General features: G+C 33.0%; 1 protein-coding gene across 4 annotated transcripts in view; it reads right to left on the bottom strand.

Moving 5' to 3' along the window:
- The window catches only part of LOC108903975 (stress-activated protein kinase JNK), a gene marked incomplete at its 5' end in the record, with an annotated part of 84224 nt that extends 64783 nt beyond the window's left edge, over positions 1-19441 (bottom strand). For all 4 annotated transcript variants that reach the window (XM_018706335.1, XM_018706337.1, XM_018706338.1 and 1 more), the window contains 1 exon segment: positions 19394-19441.
- Positions 19442-22235: the final 2794 nt, after the last annotated feature.

Genomic DNA, 22235 nt, shown 5'->3' with positions numbered 1-22235 from the left:
GCTTCTAATCAACTTACAACAACGATTTTTTTTTTAAATTCGAAGAAAACTAAAGTATAGAGGTTACTATTTTATTTTATAATAATTACCTATCTTAACAATTTAATAAATATTAACATTTTTCAGTCAATTTTAAACAAATTAAATTTGAAAAACTAAATTCTCAGTAAATGCCTGTCAATACAACTATTTAGGTACAAAAACAACTAATGATCAAAACCCTACAACGCCTGTGAGCTTGGGAAAAATGAATTGAAAATAGCATCTTAGATAACAAATTCCGCCAACGCCAAACCAATGAAGCCTAAAAAATCCTGAATTACAAGTGTCTGCAATGAAAATTGCATTAATTATTAGCAATTGAAGAAAACGGCAATTTTCGACCATATTTGAGCTCTTGTGCATAAACAAATTATCGGAATTTAATCGGAGTTTTTTCATTTTATAGGCTTATTTAATACCTACCATTTTGTATAAACTTTTTTTTGCTATGAATAATAGCTTTTTTACGTGAGTCAAAAAACCACTTTTCCATAACTTTGACCACTGTTAAAACAAAGTTTCCCAACTAGCCTCGAGTTGATTTTTTGATATTTTATTTATAACAGGTTTCCGAACAATATTCCGCAGAGAAACTTCTAATAGTATTTTTCCCGAAACAGGCTCTTTCATGTCTATAATGACTGGGCTAAAATACTAATGTTTCTAAAATGTTACTGCTACCATATTTCATGAAGTCAAGAATTTTAAAGTCACCGGCGAGCTATTTTCATAGAGGAGAACAAGGATATATCAAAATACCCCAAGCTGAGAGCATTTTTGAAACGTAAGAATGACGGCTATACACCTAAAAAGTCAAAGGTTTTTACAAGAGAACATGTCAACGATTTTCTCGTTCAGGCACCCGTAACACATATTTGCTAATGAAGGTAGTGGCGATCTTAGGACATTGCAGGAGCATGCCGTTCTGATGAGTTATGAAAACTTATTTGGATAACGTCAATTTCGATGACATTATTGTAGTTACAATTCCAGATTCTAAAAATGCTATGTCACGTACGTTTACAATTACTTCTCGTCTGGGTTCTGTTTCTCACCTAGAAATTCTCAAGAAATAAATCAAAATTAGATTGAAAATAAAAACTGAAATTTCACGCTTTTTTATGCGCCTTCAAGCCGGTACATGTTATAGCCAACCAGTCGGCAAGAATACCCTTTCTATGATTCCTAATAAGATTGCACAGTTTTTGAAACTAGAACATCCTGAACCATATACAGGCCATTCATTCCGAAGAACATCGGCAACATTACTGATTAGTACAGGAGTTGATTTGATGTATTAGCATCAAGAGACCTGGTGGGTGGCAATTAGCCACAATTGCAGAAAGTTATGCTGCTTACAGTTTAAGTAACAAAAATGAATTGGCCAACAAGATTCTTTACAATGACATTTCAACTCCAGGTGCTAGTAGTACGTCGCATCATGCTGTTTTAATGGATCAGTCAGATAATATTGAGCCTCCGGTGAATGAAATGGAGCGGTCAAATCATTTTGAGAAAAATGTGACAATTAGTAAACGCGAGGGGAATAATTATCCAGATTTTATAAATGTTGCTAAATGTAATAACTGTACAATTATTATNCATCATGCTGTTTTAATGGATCAGTCAGATAATATTGAGCCTCCGGTGACTGAAATGGAGCGGTCAAATCATTTTGAGAAAAATGTGACAATTAGTAAACGCGAGGGGAATAATTATCCAGATTTTATAAATGTTGCTAAATGTAATAACTGTACAATTACTATAAATATTCATTCACAATAATTAATAAAATGTAATGTTCATGAAATATTTCTATTTATTTGTTCATGAAATATGCACTTATAACTCGAAAGGGGGCTTTTTGCCCTAGAGAGATAAGTTACCTCACTACCTTTTTTTTGTAGAACTACACGAAACACTCTTTTTGCATTTTGACTGATAGTATGCTATTTTACTAAATTCAAAGTCGTTTACTAAAGTGGCACTTTATCACATGAAATGTCACTTTACTATATGTATAGTAATATCAATGTTAATAAAAAACGAATTGAAAAAAAATTGTTTATTTAAATCGTAGATCTAATAGTACGCCGCCACTGTAATATTCATGTGTTACAAATACATGAATTGTAGGCAACCTGCAGTGCATGTGAAGGGAGATAGTGCGGGTCAACGGTGACGAAGTGAACGCGTCAGTCGTTGTACCGCATTTGGAGACAGTACATCTATCTAACTGTGAATTTGAATGATTTTCATCCACAGACTATTTATTTTTGTGTATTTCATTTATCATTATTGATTACTGCTTGAGTTTTTATTGTGCATGCGTTGCGACGAAAGCGCGACGTTATTTGAGGTTGCACTAGCTTCTGTAGCGTCGGGGTACGCAAATTACTAAAAAAAAGGTTTAAAACAAGTTTTTACGACGGAATTTGAAAAAATAAAGTATTGACCCCCCACTCAAAAATACACCCTGTATAAATTATAGTAAACGGTGTACAGGGTGGTTGATTTTCGATAGTTTGATAGGGTACAGTCAAAACGGTGATAGATACAAAAAATCTGACATAGAAATCCCGTCCTCTCCTTTTTAGTTAACTTCTCTCTCTCTCTCTCCGTTGTCATTAAATTTAGAAGAAAAAGTTTGAACATTGTTTATTCTATTTTTTATGAGGAAGCCATTGGCGTACGCAGATTTTTTACAAATCGCACAGTTTTTCCGATATTACACACACATAGGTTTTTTTTTTAAATAGAACACCCTGTATTTGACCATCCCGTTGAGTAGCATTTTTTTTACCTTTTCACCGGTATATAATAATAGATACCTTTTATTTGCCTAAATGAAGAAAAATGCAAAGTTGGCCATGTGATTTATTTAGTACCACCCTGTACATATTTAATAAGGAGCGTTCAAATAAAAACGTGGTCAAGTTGGTTCTGAAAATTTGGACGTAGGGCGTAGCGTATAGCAAATGAACTTAAACGTCATCTGTCAAAGCTAGCGCTCGCCGCTATCAATTTGAATATTTTCGTTTTAAAAAGCGTTTAAAATGGTGTTTTCTCAAGAACAAAAAGTGTTTATCATAGAGTCCTACTTTAGAAATGGACGCAAGATTGATGGAATATGGAAGTATTCTATTGAGGAATGTTTCATAGAATTTCAAAATCAATTTCCCGGCGTTGTTGAGTACAAAATTTTTCAAAGTGCAGTTCAGCGTTGTGTTAATGTTTTTCGTGAAACGGGCAGTGTAACAAGAAAAGAAGGAAGCGGCCGACCTAAAAAGCGGACTGAAGAATTAAAAGAAAATGTCCAACAAATAATGGAAAATGCGCCAAGAACTTCTGTACGTGTTTTATCACAAATGGTGGGAGTATCAGTCGGTACCTGCCACACAGTGTTAAAAAAAGATTTGCGTTTGTTCTCCTATCGTTTAACTTGTCAGCAAGAACTTCATGAAGTTGATTTTCCGCGACGGGCTGTATTTTGTGAATGGTTTTTAAACAACTACGGTGAACTTCATAATATCACCTTTTTTTCTGATGAAGCCTGGTTTCATTTAAGTGGTTACGTAAACTCACAGAATATGAGAATGTGGTCTTCTGAAAAACCAGATAACTTTTTTGTCGAGGGCCCTCTACACGCTCAAAAAATTGGAGTTTGGTGTGCTCTCAATCGAAGGAGGATTTATGGACCTATTTTTTTTAATGGTACTCTTACTGCGCAAAGGTATAGAGAAGAAATTATCGCTCCTTTTGTTAACCAGCTGGAAGAAAACGAAATTACAAACTTTTACTTTCAACAAGATGGCGCAAGGGCACATACGGCAGGCGAGACGATGAATATGTTGAGGGAAGTTTTCCAAAATCGACTAATAAGTCTCAATGCTGAACATGAATTTCCACCGAGGTCATGTGATATTACGCCGTGTGATTTCTTTTTGTGGCCTTACCTTAAAAACACTATTTTTGAACTGCCTATTCCTGATTTAAACCATCTGCAGGCTCGACTTATAGACAAGATTCGTGAAATTAACAATACCCCGAGCATCTTAGAAAATGTCTTTAATTCTTTGAGGAACAGGTGTGAAAAGTGCTTGGAACAAGGAGGGGGACACTTTCAGCAGCTGCTTTAATTTATTGTTATAACAAGGAGGGGGACACTTTCCGCAGCTCCTTTAATTGTTTGTTATTGTTATCACGATTATTCTTTAAAATAAAGTTATATAGTCATTAACGTTATTGAAACTGACAGCTGCTATACAGCTCGTTGAGAAATGAGGTTGAGTTGGTCGCTATAAGCTACTCCCTACGTCCAATGTGCCAGAGCCAACTTCGACCACGTTTTTATTTGAACGCTCGTTATAATTTTCTTCCCTGTAGCAACCTATTCAAGTCCGCATAGAAACAAGCAAGTACGGCCCTGCCGGCTGAATTTATGACACCGTTTATCCGGATATCACCCGCTCTGAGGAGCGCTGCTCTCGGTAAGGACGTCGTGAAAATCATCATCCGGACCGAAAGGACTCGCCCGTAATTGAAGTCCTGAGGCGCAAACCCTCGCTGATTGTCTCGTAAATAATTAAGGGGTTCGTTCGGGGCCGGTGAAAAATCGTCGAAACCGCAGTCGGGGGGCGGTTCGGCGAGCATAATGTTTTTATGGGAACGCGGTGATCGATCTCTTCGGCCGGTCTGACGTGAAAACATATGGTGGAGGCGGCGGCGAACTGGGTTAAACGGCCGATCTATACCTGGAGGGTTACGGCATAGCGCTGCATAGTTTTCGATTCCGCGGCAAAGCCGCCTCTAATTTAGGATTGGCCGCTTTTAATTTTACTCCCGCCCGAATTAAAATTCAATGAATTTAGTACCGATATAAAATTAAAAAAAAAAATGCGGCGGCAAAATTAATTTTGTACTGGTTTAAGGTAAAAAAATAAAACTGCAGGGTGTAAAAAATTAGTGTAACAAGCATTGGGTACTGAGAGTAATAGTGAAAATTAGAAAAAAATATGTTCTATGCGCATGTACTGTCTAAATTGTGTTGTAAAGAAGATACAGTCCTTTATACAGAGTGTTTCTAAAATAGGGTTCCAAACTTCTGCTGCGTTTATAACTCATTAAAATAAGCCAAAAAGTTCCTATTAACATGTGCCCTAAAACGCACCCTTAGGAAGTTATATGCCCTTAAAAGGGCTCAAACAAAACTGTTTTTTTTTCTGTTATTGACAAAACGGTCCCAAATAAATAGAACAAAATTTATGGGTCTTACATAACTTTTTACGTTAAATAACATGGGCTACTCCGTTTTTCGACATGCAAATCATATGTGTCCCATTTAGGTTGGTGAAGGGGGTTTTCGGCCCGTAATTTTTTTTATTTCAATTTTTTTACAATTTTCTCTACAGATTTATAAAATCTTAACAATTTTACGTAAAAAATATTATCTTTGTCCATATCGATATTTCCAATGGTTTTCGAGTAAATTGAGTTTGAAAATTACTCTGCTATTTAAGTTATTAGGCCAAAAATCTGTTTACCATGGCAAATAAAAGACTGACGTTGCAACAACGCTTAACAATTTATTAGGCGTTGTGGCAACGTCAGTCTTTTATTTGTCATGGTAAACAGAATTTTGTAATTTTGGTTATTTGGAAAATTGAGTTTTCAATCGCAAATAACTCAAAAAGTATTTATTTATCAAAGAAATTGTATGGGACATTTTTTGCTTGAAATTAGTTGCTCTATCGATTCCCGGGATTATTTTGACAATTTATTTTCAACCCCTTCAAAGGGGTAGAAACCACCCCCTGGGTAAAAATATATATCAGCAAATCGATGCATAAGAGCGGAAATCTGATATAAAAATATCATAAACTGAAATATTCGTAAATTTAAGGGTTCTAATTTTTTTTTAGCTCAATTTAAACAATGGATTCTTATTCCTCATCTCAAAAACTATAAAAAAATGTTTTGTATTATTTGAAAATAATTTTTTTTTAAACGAGAGAGCAAAAAATGTAAATTTTTTTCNATCTGATATAAAAATATCATAAACTGAAATATTCGTAAATTTAAGGGTTCTAATTTTTTTTTAGCTCAATTTAAACAATGGATTCTTATTCCTCATCTCAAAAACTATAAAAAAATGTTTTGTATTATTTGAAAATAATTTTTTTTTAAACGAGAGAGCAAAAAATGTAAATTTTTTTCCAAAATTATAATTTTGGGGCGCAATTTTGAGGGTGTAAATGGGGTGATGGTGAAATGTGATTATTTTTCCCTTAATCTGTTCCACTTAACCTTTAAAACGTTATTTTTTATTTTTTTTTATCTTTTTTCTACGAGGCGCTACTTAATTTTGTCCATACCTAAGTCCAAATGAATTATAGTGGTAGGTAAGTAATCAAACACGGGAAAAAATCTCTTGAACAGGAATAATATACACGGTGTCCCGAAAAAAAAGTTACGGGTTATGGGGAACAAACGGGAAAGGGGCTAACGCTTTTGTTCAGATAGAGAAGTTACCAGAAAAGACAATTGGCACATAAAGTTAAATTTCAACTTTTATTATGTATTATGTGTCAAAATGGCGGCCATTATGCGATGGCCAGTTAGAGCAATTTCAATAATATAGGGGGTTTAAAAAAATTCCTATTGCACTTATTGCTCTGTCCTAGTTATTCTTATGTTTTTTGAGAGGGGGTAGAGGAAAGAGATAGGAGAGGAATGAGAGGTAGAGGGAGGAGAGGAGAGAGAGGATAGAGGGGGAGAGAGAGTACACGTAAATGACAAGTATGAGCAATCCAAGTGGTTAAAACTTAATGAGCGTTATATAGTTCACATGGCGGCTCTTGTCTATAAAATTAATAAATCGGGTTCTCCTAAATATCTTTTTAATAAACTTGTCAAAGGGCGGCATGAACGGTCCACCAGATTTCGTGATATGTACAGGCTGGTCCATTTTCGATGAGATTTCAGGGTGACTCAGAAACTACTAAATGTATGATAAATCTGACACCACGTTCTCCAGCTCGATTTTCATGGCAAACTCGACTGTCAAATCAGAAATTTGCTATCTTCATTTGTTTTTGAGTTACAGGGCGTTTCTCGTTATTGTGACACTTTTGAACATGTCTGTATCTCAGCTGTTAAATAAGTTAGAGTTAAAGTGAAAACTGCTCAAGACCAATTCTTTGGCGTAAAATTGAATGCCGGTATTAGATTTTTAGTAGGTCTTAAGATTCCGGAGTTATGACCCAAAGTTATAATTTTTTAAATGGAAATCGTATCTGGTTATGACCTAAAAAAATTGAGATTTTTTTTTGCTTTTCAGCAATATACCACATGCTATAGTTATTTTCCCAAACACAGAAGATACGGGGTGTTTTATATATAAATTCGATCCTTTTTTACATTTTAACATGGCTGGCTATGAAAATACATACAAAACTATAATTCTTACTTTTACAAAACTCATATCTGTTGTAAAAATATGACGTTTATTTAAAATATATATTACAGATAAGAAAAGACAGAGTTTTCAAATTTTTATTCCACTTCAACTGAAGTTACAATATTAAACGTAAATTAAACAATAGTAAGTACCTACATCAATAAAAACTTTCAAAAATGATAGCTAAATGTTCAAATTGCCGTCCCTCAACTGTCACACATTTCACGCATCTTCTGGCAACGCTTCGGGTAGCATTCATTAAATGTATAGGTATTTGAAATATTATTAAAAGGAATTTTAAATATAATGTCTTTTAGAAAACCTCAAAGGAAAAAGTCCAACGGACTCAAATCAGGTAACCTAGCTGGCCATTTGATCGGTCCTTTTGTTCCTATCCACGTATCTCCTAAAATTTCGTTAGTATTATATTATCACACGAGTATATGTTGTGCATTTAAAATAAATGTCATATTTTTACAACAGATATGACTTTTGTAAAAGTAAGAATTATAGTTTTATCTGTATCTTCATAGCCGGTCATATTAAAAAGGAAAAAAATATATAATTTATATATGAAACACCCCGTATCTCCCGTGTTTGTAAAAATAAGTATACCTAGCATGTGATATATTGCTGAAAAGCGGAAAAAAATCTCTATTTTTTTTAAGCCATGGTCAGCTACGATTTCCATTTAAAAAAATATAACTTTGGGTCATAACTCCTAAATCTTATAATCTACTAAAAATTTAATACCGGCATTCAATTCTACGCCAAAGAATTAGTCTTGAGCAGTTTTTACTTTAACTCTAACTTATTTAACAGCTGAGATACAGACATGTTAAAAAGTGTCACAATAATGAGAAACGCCCTGTAACTCAGAAACAAATGAAGATAGCAAATTTCCGATCTGACAGTCGAGTTTACCATGAAAATCGAGCTCGAGAACGTGGTGTCACATTTATCATATCTTTAGTAGTTTCTGAAATACCCTGAATTCCCATAGAAAATGGACCAGCCTGTACACTGTCCCACGTCATCGTACTGGTCAATTTCAAAAGTCATTTAGTTATAATGCCGTTAAAATTTTTTAATAAGTTCCGCTCTGCCATTAAATCTGCTTCTAGTTGTCAAATTTTGAAAAAAACAGGTCAAATCTTGTGTTGCCAACTTAACATAGATCTGCATTTATTTGTATTTTTCTCATGCATGCTTTGAATTCATATGTATATTTTGTATTTCCCTTTTTTTTATAATCGTACTTAATTGATATGTATTCTAAGGGAGTGGTTAGGTGGTAGAACAACAATCATGTTGAACCACGCCACTCTAATAATTTTATTTTTTTATAATAATAATAGTAATAGTAATAATAATAATAATAATAATAGCATTTATTGCCCAACAGAGTTATCCATTTACAGAGCAATTGTAACAAAACAAAATGTCTAGTGATAATTTGTACAGATAAAACATTATTTTCAAATACAAAATATTCAAAACAATAGAAAAATCAGTAAACATTAAGCACAGATAAAATCCAGATACAGAATAAAAACAGCCAAAAAAAAAATAAAAAAAATCAATAAACATAAAATAAGACTTAAAATTTTATAAAATTAAATTAAATAATATGTACATGTTTAAGCACTACATTATAAAATCGTAAGACATACAGTTTTCAATTGAGAAATACTACAACAGAATATATCACACATATCAGAGACCCTATTGGCATTGCTACACATCACACTAATTGGCGCCTTTAATAATAAATTCGTTTTAGCTCTTTTGCAAAAAAGTGTCTTGATATCTGGAGCTAATTCTAGGAACTAAAATATTTACGTGGGACAACAACCCAGGGCAGTCAATTTTACAGTGTAAAAGTTTGTGCAAGAATAAAACAGAGGCTAGATTCCTACGTTTCTCCGAGGAACTAAATTAAACGTGAGCAACAATTCTGGAAAATTGCACCCTCTCCGGGGATATATTCCGTTTATTTTAAAACTAAAAATTTCAAGAATGACTTTTAATATTAATTTTAATAATAAATAGAGAATAGTGAATACAAATAGGATTCCATGATGCTTGCATACTTAGTTTGGATTAGACTAAATTATAGACATTTAAGAGCTAATATATCTCGAAAATTTCTACAATTTCTGATAACAAATCCAAGCGCACGAAATGCTGAATTGACAATCGTGTTGATGTGACTATAGTCACATCAACACGATTGTAAGCCCAGTGTCAAAATAAACCCGTAAGTCCTTAACGGTTTCGCACCGTTCAAGAACTGTGCCATCAATACTATAGGAATACTCAATGTTACTGCTAGTAATGTTAAATCTTACGCTTAGTGGGATTGAATTAAAGCTTATTTTCCTCACACCAATTTTCTAAAATGTTGATCTGTTTCTGTAATGCAAAACAATCTTTAAAACAAGAAATAGATGAGTATAGCTTTAAGTTATCAGCAAACTTAAGACATTACAGTTTAATGTATCACTCATGTCATTTACAAATAATAAAAAACAGAAAGGGGCCCAAGTTTGATCCCTGTGGGACTCCACTTGTTGAACAGTAAGTATCTGACCAAAACCCGTTGTAATACACATATTGTTGACGATTGTGTAAATATGAATTTAACAGGGTTAAATAAGTGTTATTGAATCCTAAACGTGAAAGTTTGCAAAGAAGTATATTGTGATCAATCCTGTCAAAAGCCTTAGAAAAATCCGTGTGCACCGCATCTGCTTGCCCTCGATTATCCAAAGTTTCACACAAAAACTGACTGAAAACTGCAAGGTTACTCGTAGTAGATCTGTAATTCATAAATCCATGTTGACGAATAGATATTTTGTTACTTGCTGCCGTATACAGCGTGGTAAAAAAGTTCTGCATAAAATTCATATTGTCGTCAAACAATTTTTTTTTCGAAAAACGGTGAGACCCGTCGATTTTTATTTGATCCAGGGCACCTTGTTATGTGGAAAAATTTTTTTTTCGATAATCCACTTATGGCAGCGATGACATAATTTTTTTTTTTAAATGACAACGCATATTTTTTTCGTTCGAAATTGATGACAGTGATAATTATCTAAACAACGGTGTGGAAATTTTGATGTCTTACATAACAATTTTTTTTAGAAAAATGCACCTTAAGTTCTTATAAGTGATAATTGTCTACTTACACTATTAATGGCTCCGAAAAGGACAAAGTTGACAAAATTACATTTCAAACGAGTAAAATTACACTAATGTTTGTGTAAGTCTAGCGAAATTGTTCGAATTGCCCACCCTGTACCATTTGGCATTGTCCTAAGCGTGTGTAAACGCCGTCTACACTTCGTTCAAGCATTCCCGGGTCGATTTGATTTATTTCAAAACGAATACGGTTTTTAAGTTCTTCCAAATCACCTGGTCTGTTTGTGTACACACGCGATTTCAAATAGCCCCACAAAAAAAAGTCTAGAGGTGTTAAATCAGGCGAACGCGGAGGCCACTCGATTGTTCCGCGTCGCCCGATCCACCGGCCAGTAAACGTGTTATTCAAGTACTCCCGTACTTGCACTCCATAATGGGGCGGTGCACCATCCTGCTGAAACCAAATTCTTTCCTCAGGAATATCAGGATCCTCGTTGTTCGGGAATAACTCTGCTAAGCTTGGGACCAAATCGAACCGCAGGAAATCCAAATAGCGAGCAGCAGTTAAATTTTCCTCGAAAAAATACGGGCCTAAAATACGACGCCCTATTATTCCCGCCCAAACGTTCACCTTTCGGGGGTGCTGATGATCTACTTCTTGCACCCAGTGCGGGTTTTCCTGAGACCAATACCGGCAGTTATGTCGATGCACCGATCCATTAAGATAAAAAGTAGCCTCGTCAGAAAAAATTATGTTCTTGAGGAAGTCGGGGTCTCCGTTACATCGATGCATTAAATCTTCACAAAAGTGGAGACGGCGGTCTGGGTCGTCCTCAGTCAATGCATGTATCAAGTGACCCTTATAGGGGTGAAATTTCTCTTTTTTGAGAAAGTTCACCACAGTTACATGTGAAATATCATTGTTCAATGCAATCGACCTTGTACTAGAATGAGGGTTGTCCTGGAGCTCCACCAGGATATTCAATCTAGTTTCATCATCTACTCTAGGACGACCCGCACGAGGAGCATCTTTCACACTACCAGTTTCCTCAAACCTTGCCAGTACCCTACTAACCGTAGATTGCGTAATTGGTGGTCTGTCAGGGTACGTTGCATTAAATAATTGGCAAGCTTCTTGATGGGTTCGTAACTTATCGCCGAAACCAATCATCCTCAAAATATCAATTCTTTCGCGTTCACTAAGTTTTGCCATTTCGAATTAAACGATTTCACCAAAGAATGTTAAATCGGTACTGATTTTTAGTCTTCAATATTTCAGGTAATCTACTCCTTTCAAGTAAACATTTCTTTGGATTTTTTTTTTTTGAGGAATTTATCGGCAAACTCGAAGACAAAAAGTCGACCTTAATTTGCTACATACTATTTGGATTTTGTGCGGTTGAACTTGGTTCTAAATTTTGCAGTTTAATCAGGATCCTGACAATATCTGAATAATTCCGCAAATATTACATAACACCAGTTGCAACTAAAGTTATCTGAAATGCTTTCTGCCGAATAAATTTTTTTCTAAGGCTTTCATCCGTAAACGGCAAATTATTGCATTCAAGAACTTAAGGTGCATTTTTCTAAAAAAAATTGTTATGCAAGACATCGAAATTTTCACACCGTTGTTTAGATAATTATCGCTGTCATCAATTTCGAACGAAAAAAATATGCGTTGTCATTTAAAAAAAAATTCATCGCTGCCGTAAGTGGATTATCGAAAAAAAATTTTTTCCACATAAGAAGGTGCCCTGGATCAAATAAAAATGGACGGGTCTCACCGTTTTTCGAAAAAAAAATTGTTTAACGAAAATATGAATTTTATGCAGTACTTTTTTACCACGCCGTATATGCGGTTGCACCGGGCAAATTTTCACAATTTTTCAGGCATCAGGGAAAACTGATGTTTTCAAAATTAAATTAAAAATGATTTGCAAGGTACTAGACAGCACTCTTAAGCAATCTTTCAAAAGAAAAGAAGGAATTTTATCTCGTCTTGCAGTCATTTTATTTTTTTTCCGGCGTCCAAAATCTCGTTCTCGGCTCTCGACAATTAATTTGAAACACGTTATTAATCTCATTTCGAAAATTTAATTTACCACCATTGGGGTCAGGGAGAGAATAACACTTTTGAAGAACCTACTAAAGGCATTTACTATTAACAAGGGATCGTCGATTAACTCATTTTCGTAAGTCATTTGACCTGGTATTCTTGATTATTTTGTTATGGTTATTTAGAAATGCCCAAAAATATTTGGGTTCATGTTTTAACTGGACTTGAATTGAACATTTTGCAAATATAGCATATATGCATCTTTAATTTTATGTTTTACTAACGCCCTTAGTCTACTGAATTCTTGATAGTACACAACATTGCCTGTTTTTTTTTTTAATTTCATATGCAATTTAGCTTTATCTTTTTATCTATTGATTGTAATCTAACACATTATTATTATTATTAAATGAAAAAATATGGGGAAAAATGTAATACCATAAAAATATGTAGTGCTGACCCTAGAAATATGTTCCGAGTTTCGAGCTTGGCAAACATTTTTTCGAGCCTTTCCCCTGGCTACGGTCCTGCCCACTATCTTATTCGATTACGGCGCACAAAATCCCATTACAACGTCGTACCAGGACATTGCCGAGACCCCATAGACGCTTCCTAACGCCTTGAAGGTGTTTTGATTACATTTCGGACCCGTGACAGCCTGTAGTCCCTCCTCTATGCAAATGCTCCCGTTAAAATATTAATTTATACATGACTGAGCGCAGCGGGCTCTCTGCCTCGTCCTCCGGGAAGCGGTTATTCACAATTATCTCCGAAAAAGAAAAAAATGCCGCGGAATAAATGAAATAGGGCGCCCCGCAATATGTTTTAATCGCGTCTAATTTTACCTTTTTCGCTATGCAGTTTTTAATTTCAACCGGGTTGCCGTAATTGTGATTTGTCGTTTGCCGGATATTACGTTCTGGGTGGGAGCCTAGCATCTTGAGATTTTTTAATAAGTTCGTTTATTTTAAACCTAGCTTTAACGCGTGGAGATAAGCGACATGTGCAAGCATTTTTGTTATTTCTTATTATACGCGTGATAGGTAGAGGCTGGACAAATTTAAAAATTGTTGGAAGATTTGCCCTTTATTTTATTTTATTCAAATTCACAATTTTCTTCTAAAATATCTCATCAAATTTGGTAATCAATTTTTTCGATACCAGAAATATAGGTATACAAAAAACATAACCCATCATTGAAATTGTCAAATAATGTGATCATTCAAAGAAACATCTTGTATTCTTGTTGTTCTATCATCACCCTTGACAAAGACTAATCACGCAAGAAGCTGCTACTACAAAGAGATCTCTCTATTTCCACATTTTACTTGTAGCCTATTACACATATAATAAATTTAATTTTTGCTGCTGGTATTGTGCCTTCTCAATTTAAAAGCTCTATCATTACTCCTATATTTAAAAATGGTGATAATAGGAGAATATCCAATTACAGGCCTATTAGCTTGATAAATAATTTTGGAAAAATTTTTGAGAAATGTCTTAAAACTAGGCTTGTAAGTTTTCTTAAAAATAACAATATATTGAGTCAACATCAGTTTGGTTTTTTGGAAGGTAAAAGTACAGAGGATGCAATGTATGAAGTAGTAAAGGAAATCACAGACAATCTGGATTCAAGTAGAAAGTGTGCTGCAGTGTTTTTAGACTTGGCTAAGGCATTTGATACAGTGCCTCATGACAAGCTTCTTAATGTGCTGCATAGTTATGGAATTCGAGGAAATGTGCTAAAGCTTTTTACTAGTTATTTAACTGATCGAATGCAATATGTTAGAGTTAATAATTGTCTTAGTGATCCCCAGGAAGTTAAAATAGGTGTGCCACAGGGCACTGTTTTAGGGCCCATACTCTTTATAATATATTTAAATTCTTTGTTATTCTTAAATACTAGTGGTAAAATACTGTCATATGCAGATGATACTGTAGTCATTTTCTCTGGTGATACCTGGAATACAGTTAAAGAACAAATGGAACGTGGCATAACTGCTATTAAAATATGGTTAGATGGACATCAGTTATCTCTAAATGCTGGTAAAACCAAATACATAGCCTTTTCAATTACCAGCAAAAATAGGCCCAACTATGATAGGATTAATATTGAACGTTTCAGCATGGTAATAAATGAAGTATAATCCATAAAATATTTAGGTGTCGTAATTGACAAAAACATTAAATGGGAGCAGCATATAAATAAATTAACAGCGAACACTCGAAAACTGATTTTTAGATTCTACAAATTAAGAGATATCTTAAGCAAAAAAATATTACTTATAGTTTATAAATCTCTAGTGGAATCCATTTATCGCTATGGTATTTTGGTATGGGGTGGTTTATATAATACGACTTTAAAACAGCTATCTGCTGTACAAAATTATATATTAAAAATCATTTTAAAAAAAAATAAATTATACCCGACCAGTTTACTTTTCAAGGATGGAATATGTAATATTAGATCTTTGTATTTCCATTCATTGTGTACAAATGTATTTAAAAATGAAAAACAGTTGATAATGAATGTTAGGGTAACTCGGTACACCTTTCAGTTTTTTAATTGTAGCTCGAAAACGAAGCAAAATTTCGCTATAGTTCATAGGAAAATTTATTTAGAGAATTGAATTTCCCATGGAAATGGCTTATTTAATAAATTTAAAAGGAAATTTTTATGCAAAAAANGGAGATAGGGGTGAAAATGCGCCCCTTTCAGTTTTTTAATTGTAGCTCGAAAACGAAGCAAAATTTCGCTATAGTTCATAGGAAAATTTATTTAGAGAATTGAATTTCCCATGGAAATGGCTTATTTAATAAATTTAAAAGCAAATTTTTATGCAAAAAATCGTTAATAAACAATTTTAAAAGAGCAAAAAATAAGATTTTTTTTATTTTTACTTTTTTGCCTCTAGTTTTTTTTTGAGTAAAGATAAGTATAGGCATTGCTTCATAGAAAAAAAAGCAGATAAAATTTCCTTCAAAATAAAAGGTTGTAGAATATTTTTGGATGAAAATTGACTGATATATGGCCGCTCAAACTTACAATTAGACAATTTTTCGATGTTCGTCGCGTTTTTTTGCAAAAAAGGAAGTAAATGAGACATTCAAGGATTTTCATCACATGACTTGTTCGAAGGGTCATTAAAAATGAAAAAAACACGGAGTGCTATTAAATTAGAGGGTTGAAATTGAAGATAGGGGTGAAAATGCACTTTTGCAGTTTTTTAAATATAGCACGAAAACGAAGCAAAATTTCGGTATAGTTCATAGGAAAAATTTTGTAGACAAAATGAATTTCTCATCGAAAAGGCTTATTTAAAAAATGTAAAAGGAAAATTGTATGTAAAAAAAATCGTTAATAAACAATTTTAAAGAAAACAAAAAATAATATTTTTTTATTTTTTTTTACTTTTTTAATAAAATAATTTAGTAAAAACTTGAGAATTTAAGTAAAATAAAGTTTATTAATAATGTATATACAGTGTGTCCACGGATGGAGTTGACAAGAGGAGAAACTCTTTTGTTTTTGACTTTATCGAAAAATGTCACTCTTTATAAAAAGTTCTGCCCCTCGAAAAAATGAGACAGTCATACAAACATCTTAGATTAGATGTATAGGGTGCTCATAAATTAAAAAAAAAACACGAAAATACTCCAGAGAGGAGTACCATTATTTATTATTTTACACAACATTTTTTTAAAACAAATCTGTTTATAACCTCAAATAATGTCCTAACATAAATTTTAAAATCAAAATTTCAATTTTTGTGGTGGGAAGTAGTTATGCATATAGACTAAAAGTCAGAATTGAAATTTTTATTGAAAGCAATCCTCTATTCAATAGCCTAAAAGAAGAAAATTCCACATTTTACTTGGGTTTATTTCATCAGGTAGGTAGTAGGTTCTTTTCGTATGGACAGTTCTAAGTAAAATGCAGAAACAAAAAAAATCTCTTTATAGTAGCTATTTTTAGGGGTTCTAGAGGACAGGCATATCTTTTTACATAAATAATGAAAAATTCAAGGTGGCATGTCACACTGAAAAAAGCGGACAAATACAAAATACAAAACGTACATTACTATACAAGGTGATTTCTCTTTAAACGCAGAAACTACAGGGATATATTCATTATCAAAACGTAAGTTGAAAACTTTTTTAATGAGGGACGCGGTATTCGAGATACAGGGTGTTATAGTTTGCTAAAAGCATACATAGGTACTGTATTTTCGAAACCGAGAGAGTTGCACTAACCAAATATGGACAGGACATAGACAATACAATGCGAAACATTGCCTTAATGTTAAAAATGTTGTCACCGCCGTTTTTGGTGGTGAAAATTTGAAATATTTGGAATTATTCAATTTTTATGGCTGAAAACATACATACATAGTAGGGTGAGCCAAAAAAACGAATATTTTTTTTCCGTGTCTCTTGTGAAAATATGTTAGTTTAACATGTTTTAAGAAGCCCCTCAAAAAATGAGCTCAAAGAAATTTTTTAGAGGTCGCTCAAGATTTTAAAAAATTTCCAAAATTGTCAAAAACTGAATTTATTTTTTATTTTTTTTCTCGTTATCATTTTCTAGGTTGGAAAAAATCTCAATTCTGAAAATTTCAAATCGTTATTTTCTAAAGATCATTCATAATTATTTCAACTTTCAAAGTAGTGTAACTAAAATGTTTTCGAGCGCCCCCTTAAAAATTTTTTTTGACCTAATTTTTTGAGGGGGCTTTTAAAATATGATAAACTAACATATTTTCACAAGAGACACAAAAAAATATTCGTTTTTTTTGGACCACCCTACTACATAGGTAAATTTTCGAAACCGATAGAGTTGCACTAACGACTTTGGACGTCTATTTCAAAGATTTCGATGACATTATTGTAGTTACAATTACTTCTCGTCTGGGCTCTGTTTCCCACCTAGAAATTCTCAAGAAATATATCAAGATTAGAACTGAAATTTCACGATTTTTTATGTGCTATCAAGCAGGTAGATGTTAGAACCAACCAGTCGGCAAGAATACCCTTTCTATGATTCCTAATAAAATTGCACAGTTTTTGAAACTAGAACATCCTGAAACATATACAGGTCATTCATTCCGAAGACCATCAGCAACGTTACTGGCTAGTACAGGAGTTGATGTATTAGCAATCAAGACATGGTGGGTGGGAATCAGCCACAATAATTGCAGAAAGTTGTGTTGCTGACAGTAATTTGGACAAGACATAGACAATACAATGCGAAACATCGCTTTAATGTTAAAAATGCTGTCACCGCCGTTCTTGGTGGTGAAAATTCGAAATATTTGAATTATTCAATGTTGGTGACCGAAAACATATTTTTTGTCATATCTTCATAATACATTGACGGAATTCAATGAAATTTACCAAGGAGTATTCACTTAATTAGATATTTTATTGAATGCAAAATTAACCTCGTGGCTTTAACCAGTGGCGTGTTACTGAAGGTGCCACCCTATTTTCCCTAGGAAAAAATACGCCACTGGCCTTTTTTGTAGAAACAATCGGGTACTGTTACGTTAAGTAAATGAAAAATGTTTCTTAGTGTTTGATTTTTTCCTCGACTATTGAATTACCAACAAAATTCTGTTAATACATTTTTCAATGAACTTTTTAATATTTAATATTATTTTATTTTAATGTTACAATGTTTTAATACGTCAGTATTAACAGTATAACGACTTCTTACTGTAATTTTACAAATTTTACGGTAATATATTTACTTCTCGTACCGCGGAAATAAGATATCAAGGATCACACTTACATTCAAGAATTCTGATGAGGATTTTTTTTAAGAATCGTTTTGTAGTCGCGTAGGTTGCTCCACTTTAACGTTCACAATATGTATCGTTCATCATGTAATACCCTGTATATTTATCAATTTCTAAACTTTTTAAAATCGAATTTCTCGCAACTTTTATTTTCATATCTATTTCTACTACATTTTTACTCTCATATTTTCTAGTAATATCTCATAATCTAGTGCGAGAACTACTACGACTGGAACATTATTGTTATGCAAAAAATATAAAAGAAAGAAATGCTACTCTCTACTGCGATAATGGACACGTCATGGCAGGTTCGATAGGGGCAACCTTGAATTTTACAAAAACATATTCGGCAGTGACTAAGACGAGTCTTCCGTTGAAAAAATTTGATAGAATTTAAATTTACTGTGGAGGTTGATTGTACAACGTTTTTACTGTCTTGAAATACCATTTACTTCAACCAGTACGCAATAGTCACAGGTAACTGATAACCAATCCAACCAGTACAATACATTAATATTTGGATCTGTCTTTTTAGAGGAATGAAAAATGTAACACCATACGTGTTCCGTTTGAAACAGGAAAAACACAATGACGCTCCCACTACGCTACGAGAAATATAAACAAAGAAATTACCTTCAAGGACGTTTGAATGTAAACAAATATACATTTCTCTGTATCCTTTATATTTATAAAATTGTTTTATTCCAGTGTTTCTACCTATTACCAATGACAACTTAAAATACGCTACACCCTGTATGTATAGATAAAATTTTTGTGTCCATATACTTTTTAACGTTACAAAATATAATTTATGTGTATTTCCATCAAGGATAATTGTTGAAATAACTTAAAACTAACTAATAATACGAATTAGTTTCCAGTGTAATTACTTACTTTAATTAGACTGAGGTAATTAGGTTATGTAGAGGTATGCTGACTCATCTGAAACAAAAAAAATAATATTTTATTGAATAATAAGCGTAAGCAAAAAGCTTAATGTTATTATTACATTATAGCAAAAGGCAATTAGAGTTAATCATTTTACCGATTTTCCTTATATTTCATTTAAAATTCCATAAATATCTACGATTCTCCAACAATTTATTTAAATTAATTAATTAAATTCATTAATTAAATTAACTTGGTGACAGAATTTGAATACACATCCAGAAGCGTCTCTCTGGAAAGTGACTACTCCAATTTTTTATATACAAGTTACAAAATCGTTTATTACTACATGAATCTCGGAAACGGTAAAAGATACGTTGCGTAATCAGAGGACCATTATGCCTCTAAAAAATCAAAGCTAATATGATTAGTTTTCGAAATATTTGAAAAATAGCGATATTTTGGATATCAGTTTTTATTTAATTTCTGCCTTGTTTGAGGTGATATTGAAAAAAGAAGAACACTTTCTCAGGCAACTTTTTGTCCTCTTTCGAACAGAGCTGGGTAATTCCTGCTGAAAAAGTAATTAGCAATTACAATTCCCTTTTTTTTCCCTGTAATTGTAATTGTATTTAAGAACTTTAAAGTAATTTGGAATTGTAATTGCAGCAAAATTATAGGAATTGTAATTTGTAATTATATTATTTGAACTATCGAATTACAAATTACTTCTATAAGTACAAATACTTTTTCCAATTACAATTACTTTTTCTAATAATTATAATTACTTTTAAGATCATGCGTATTGCGTAATTGCGTACAGACTTGCAGACTTCTATTATTTCATTTGAGGAAAGCCTTGTGCCGCGTGAACAATAAAAAGTGATTTGGTGAATTAACCTCAGAATTAACAGAGTACATTTTATTTTATTATAATTATTATTAATTTAGAAAATATACGAAGTAAAAATATGTTGTCTATAGCATCAAGTTTTATAAAAATATATATTATGTATCTATGTGTTACTGCTCTTATTTTGAGTTGAGAAAACTTCTGGTTCGGTTACTCAGCCTTTCACTCGTACTTGTTCGATTCGTAATTTTTTTAATAATAATTATTGCTTTCCAGTCTACCCAAAACTACTGTATTCTATATTTTGCAAATGTACTAACAACCAAAAAAAAGAGCATCGGGTTGAATTAATTACCTGACCAATAATATAAAATTATAGTATGAACTGAACTAGTTTAAATTATTAGATTAGGAATAAAAATATAAAAATTCTATATCAGAAAATGAATAAGAATAATCTTTTCATTTTAGTATCAATTCTAATAAATAATAAAACGCAATATTACACAACACTTTTAATTTAAATTTTTAACTTAACTTTTTCCTTTTTCTCTGTTTGGTCACTATAATTTACTTTATCATAAAAGTAATTAGAAAAGTAATTGCTAAATCCATTTTCCATGTAACTGTAATTAAATTAATATAATTCCTTTTTTAAAGAATATACTTTGTAATTGTAATTAGTTCCTTTTTTAAAAAAAGTAATTTGTAATTGTAACTATTTTTAAATTACAAGTAATTACCCAGCTCTGCTTTCGAATGGCATAATCAATTTTTATATGTAACGTTTCATCTTTCCAGGACCATCATCAACTTCATTTTTTTAAATACGACCCTGGAAATTCTTTTACATTTTTTGCAAGCCTTCATAACCTCTATTAGTGTACTGCCTCACACCGAACCAGATTTAGACGTTTTGTATCGAAAAAAAAGTGCTGAAACCGGAAAAATTGAATATCCCGAAAACTTCTTGATTTTTTTATCTAAAAAATGTGTGGTTATTTAAGACAGAAATTTATACTTTCACCAAGTTTCGTTAAAATTAAATTATTTTTGCGGAAATGAGAAATAAAAAACGAAAAATCAGAAAAAAATCAGTTTTCACATTTTCTCGGAAATTTTGAAGTTATCTTAAAAAGTGACCTACGAAAGTTGTAGACTTTTGCATGAGCTACAACTTTTTTATTAGATACGTTTTTGTTTGACGTCAACTTTCGCCAAAAATCCCAATGATACAATTTTTCACAACTTTTCAACCCTCCAAATCAACCTTCCACCACCCCTGCTCAAGCATTTATTTTTTAGGTTTATTGTAAGCCCTTTTACCATTTCCACTTATGAAAGTCCAGGTAACAATTTTTTTTTCTCCAAGTGTAATTTGGTTGGACTATTAGTTTAATTATTTAAGTCCAATAAAAAAAAAGGATTCGAATTCTGACTATGTACCTTTTTAAGCTATAAAAGCGACCAGGGACGGAGACGGGGTAATATACAGGATGTACCACAACAACGCGTCAAAAATAAGACTACATCGCATCCTGTGATTCCCATGGAAATGATGACCTGCTATTTTGTTGAAATATCTTGGAGTTGGTCTTAAAATAACCTGATGAGTCACCCCTTTCAAATATTTCGCACTGCTTAGGAGGCTCCCTACACATTTTTCTTTAAATAATATTTACCAAGCCATTTCGTGTCTGATTTTCTACAATCACTTATTACCAATGATCCCCCGTCTAAGACTAGTCCACCGGCATACACCACGTGTAAATTTTTCATTAGCTAATAGACGCGAAGGGGGTAGGGGGTAGCACCGTGGTTCGTCCGTTCCAAAGTGACATTTTGATAGGCAGCTACGCCGGTCGGGCGGCTGGGGTTAAAAGGGGTTACTCGTTGCTCTGCCTCAATTAATAATCCAGTCGTGGCTCCAGGGAATTCACGCAGGGGCGCATGGGGGGGGGGGCGGTAGAAATTCGGGACGGATGCCAGTTCACG

Source organism: Anoplophora glabripennis, unplaced genomic scaffold (assembly GCF_000390285.2).
Source record: "Anoplophora glabripennis isolate ALB-LARVAE unplaced genomic scaffold, Agla_2.0 scaffold170, whole genome shotgun sequence".
NCBI lineage: Eukaryota > Metazoa > Arthropoda > Insecta > Coleoptera > Cerambycidae > Anoplophora > Anoplophora glabripennis.
Note: the sequence above shows the minus strand (reverse complement) of the source record. Positions and strands in the feature narration are given on the sequence as shown.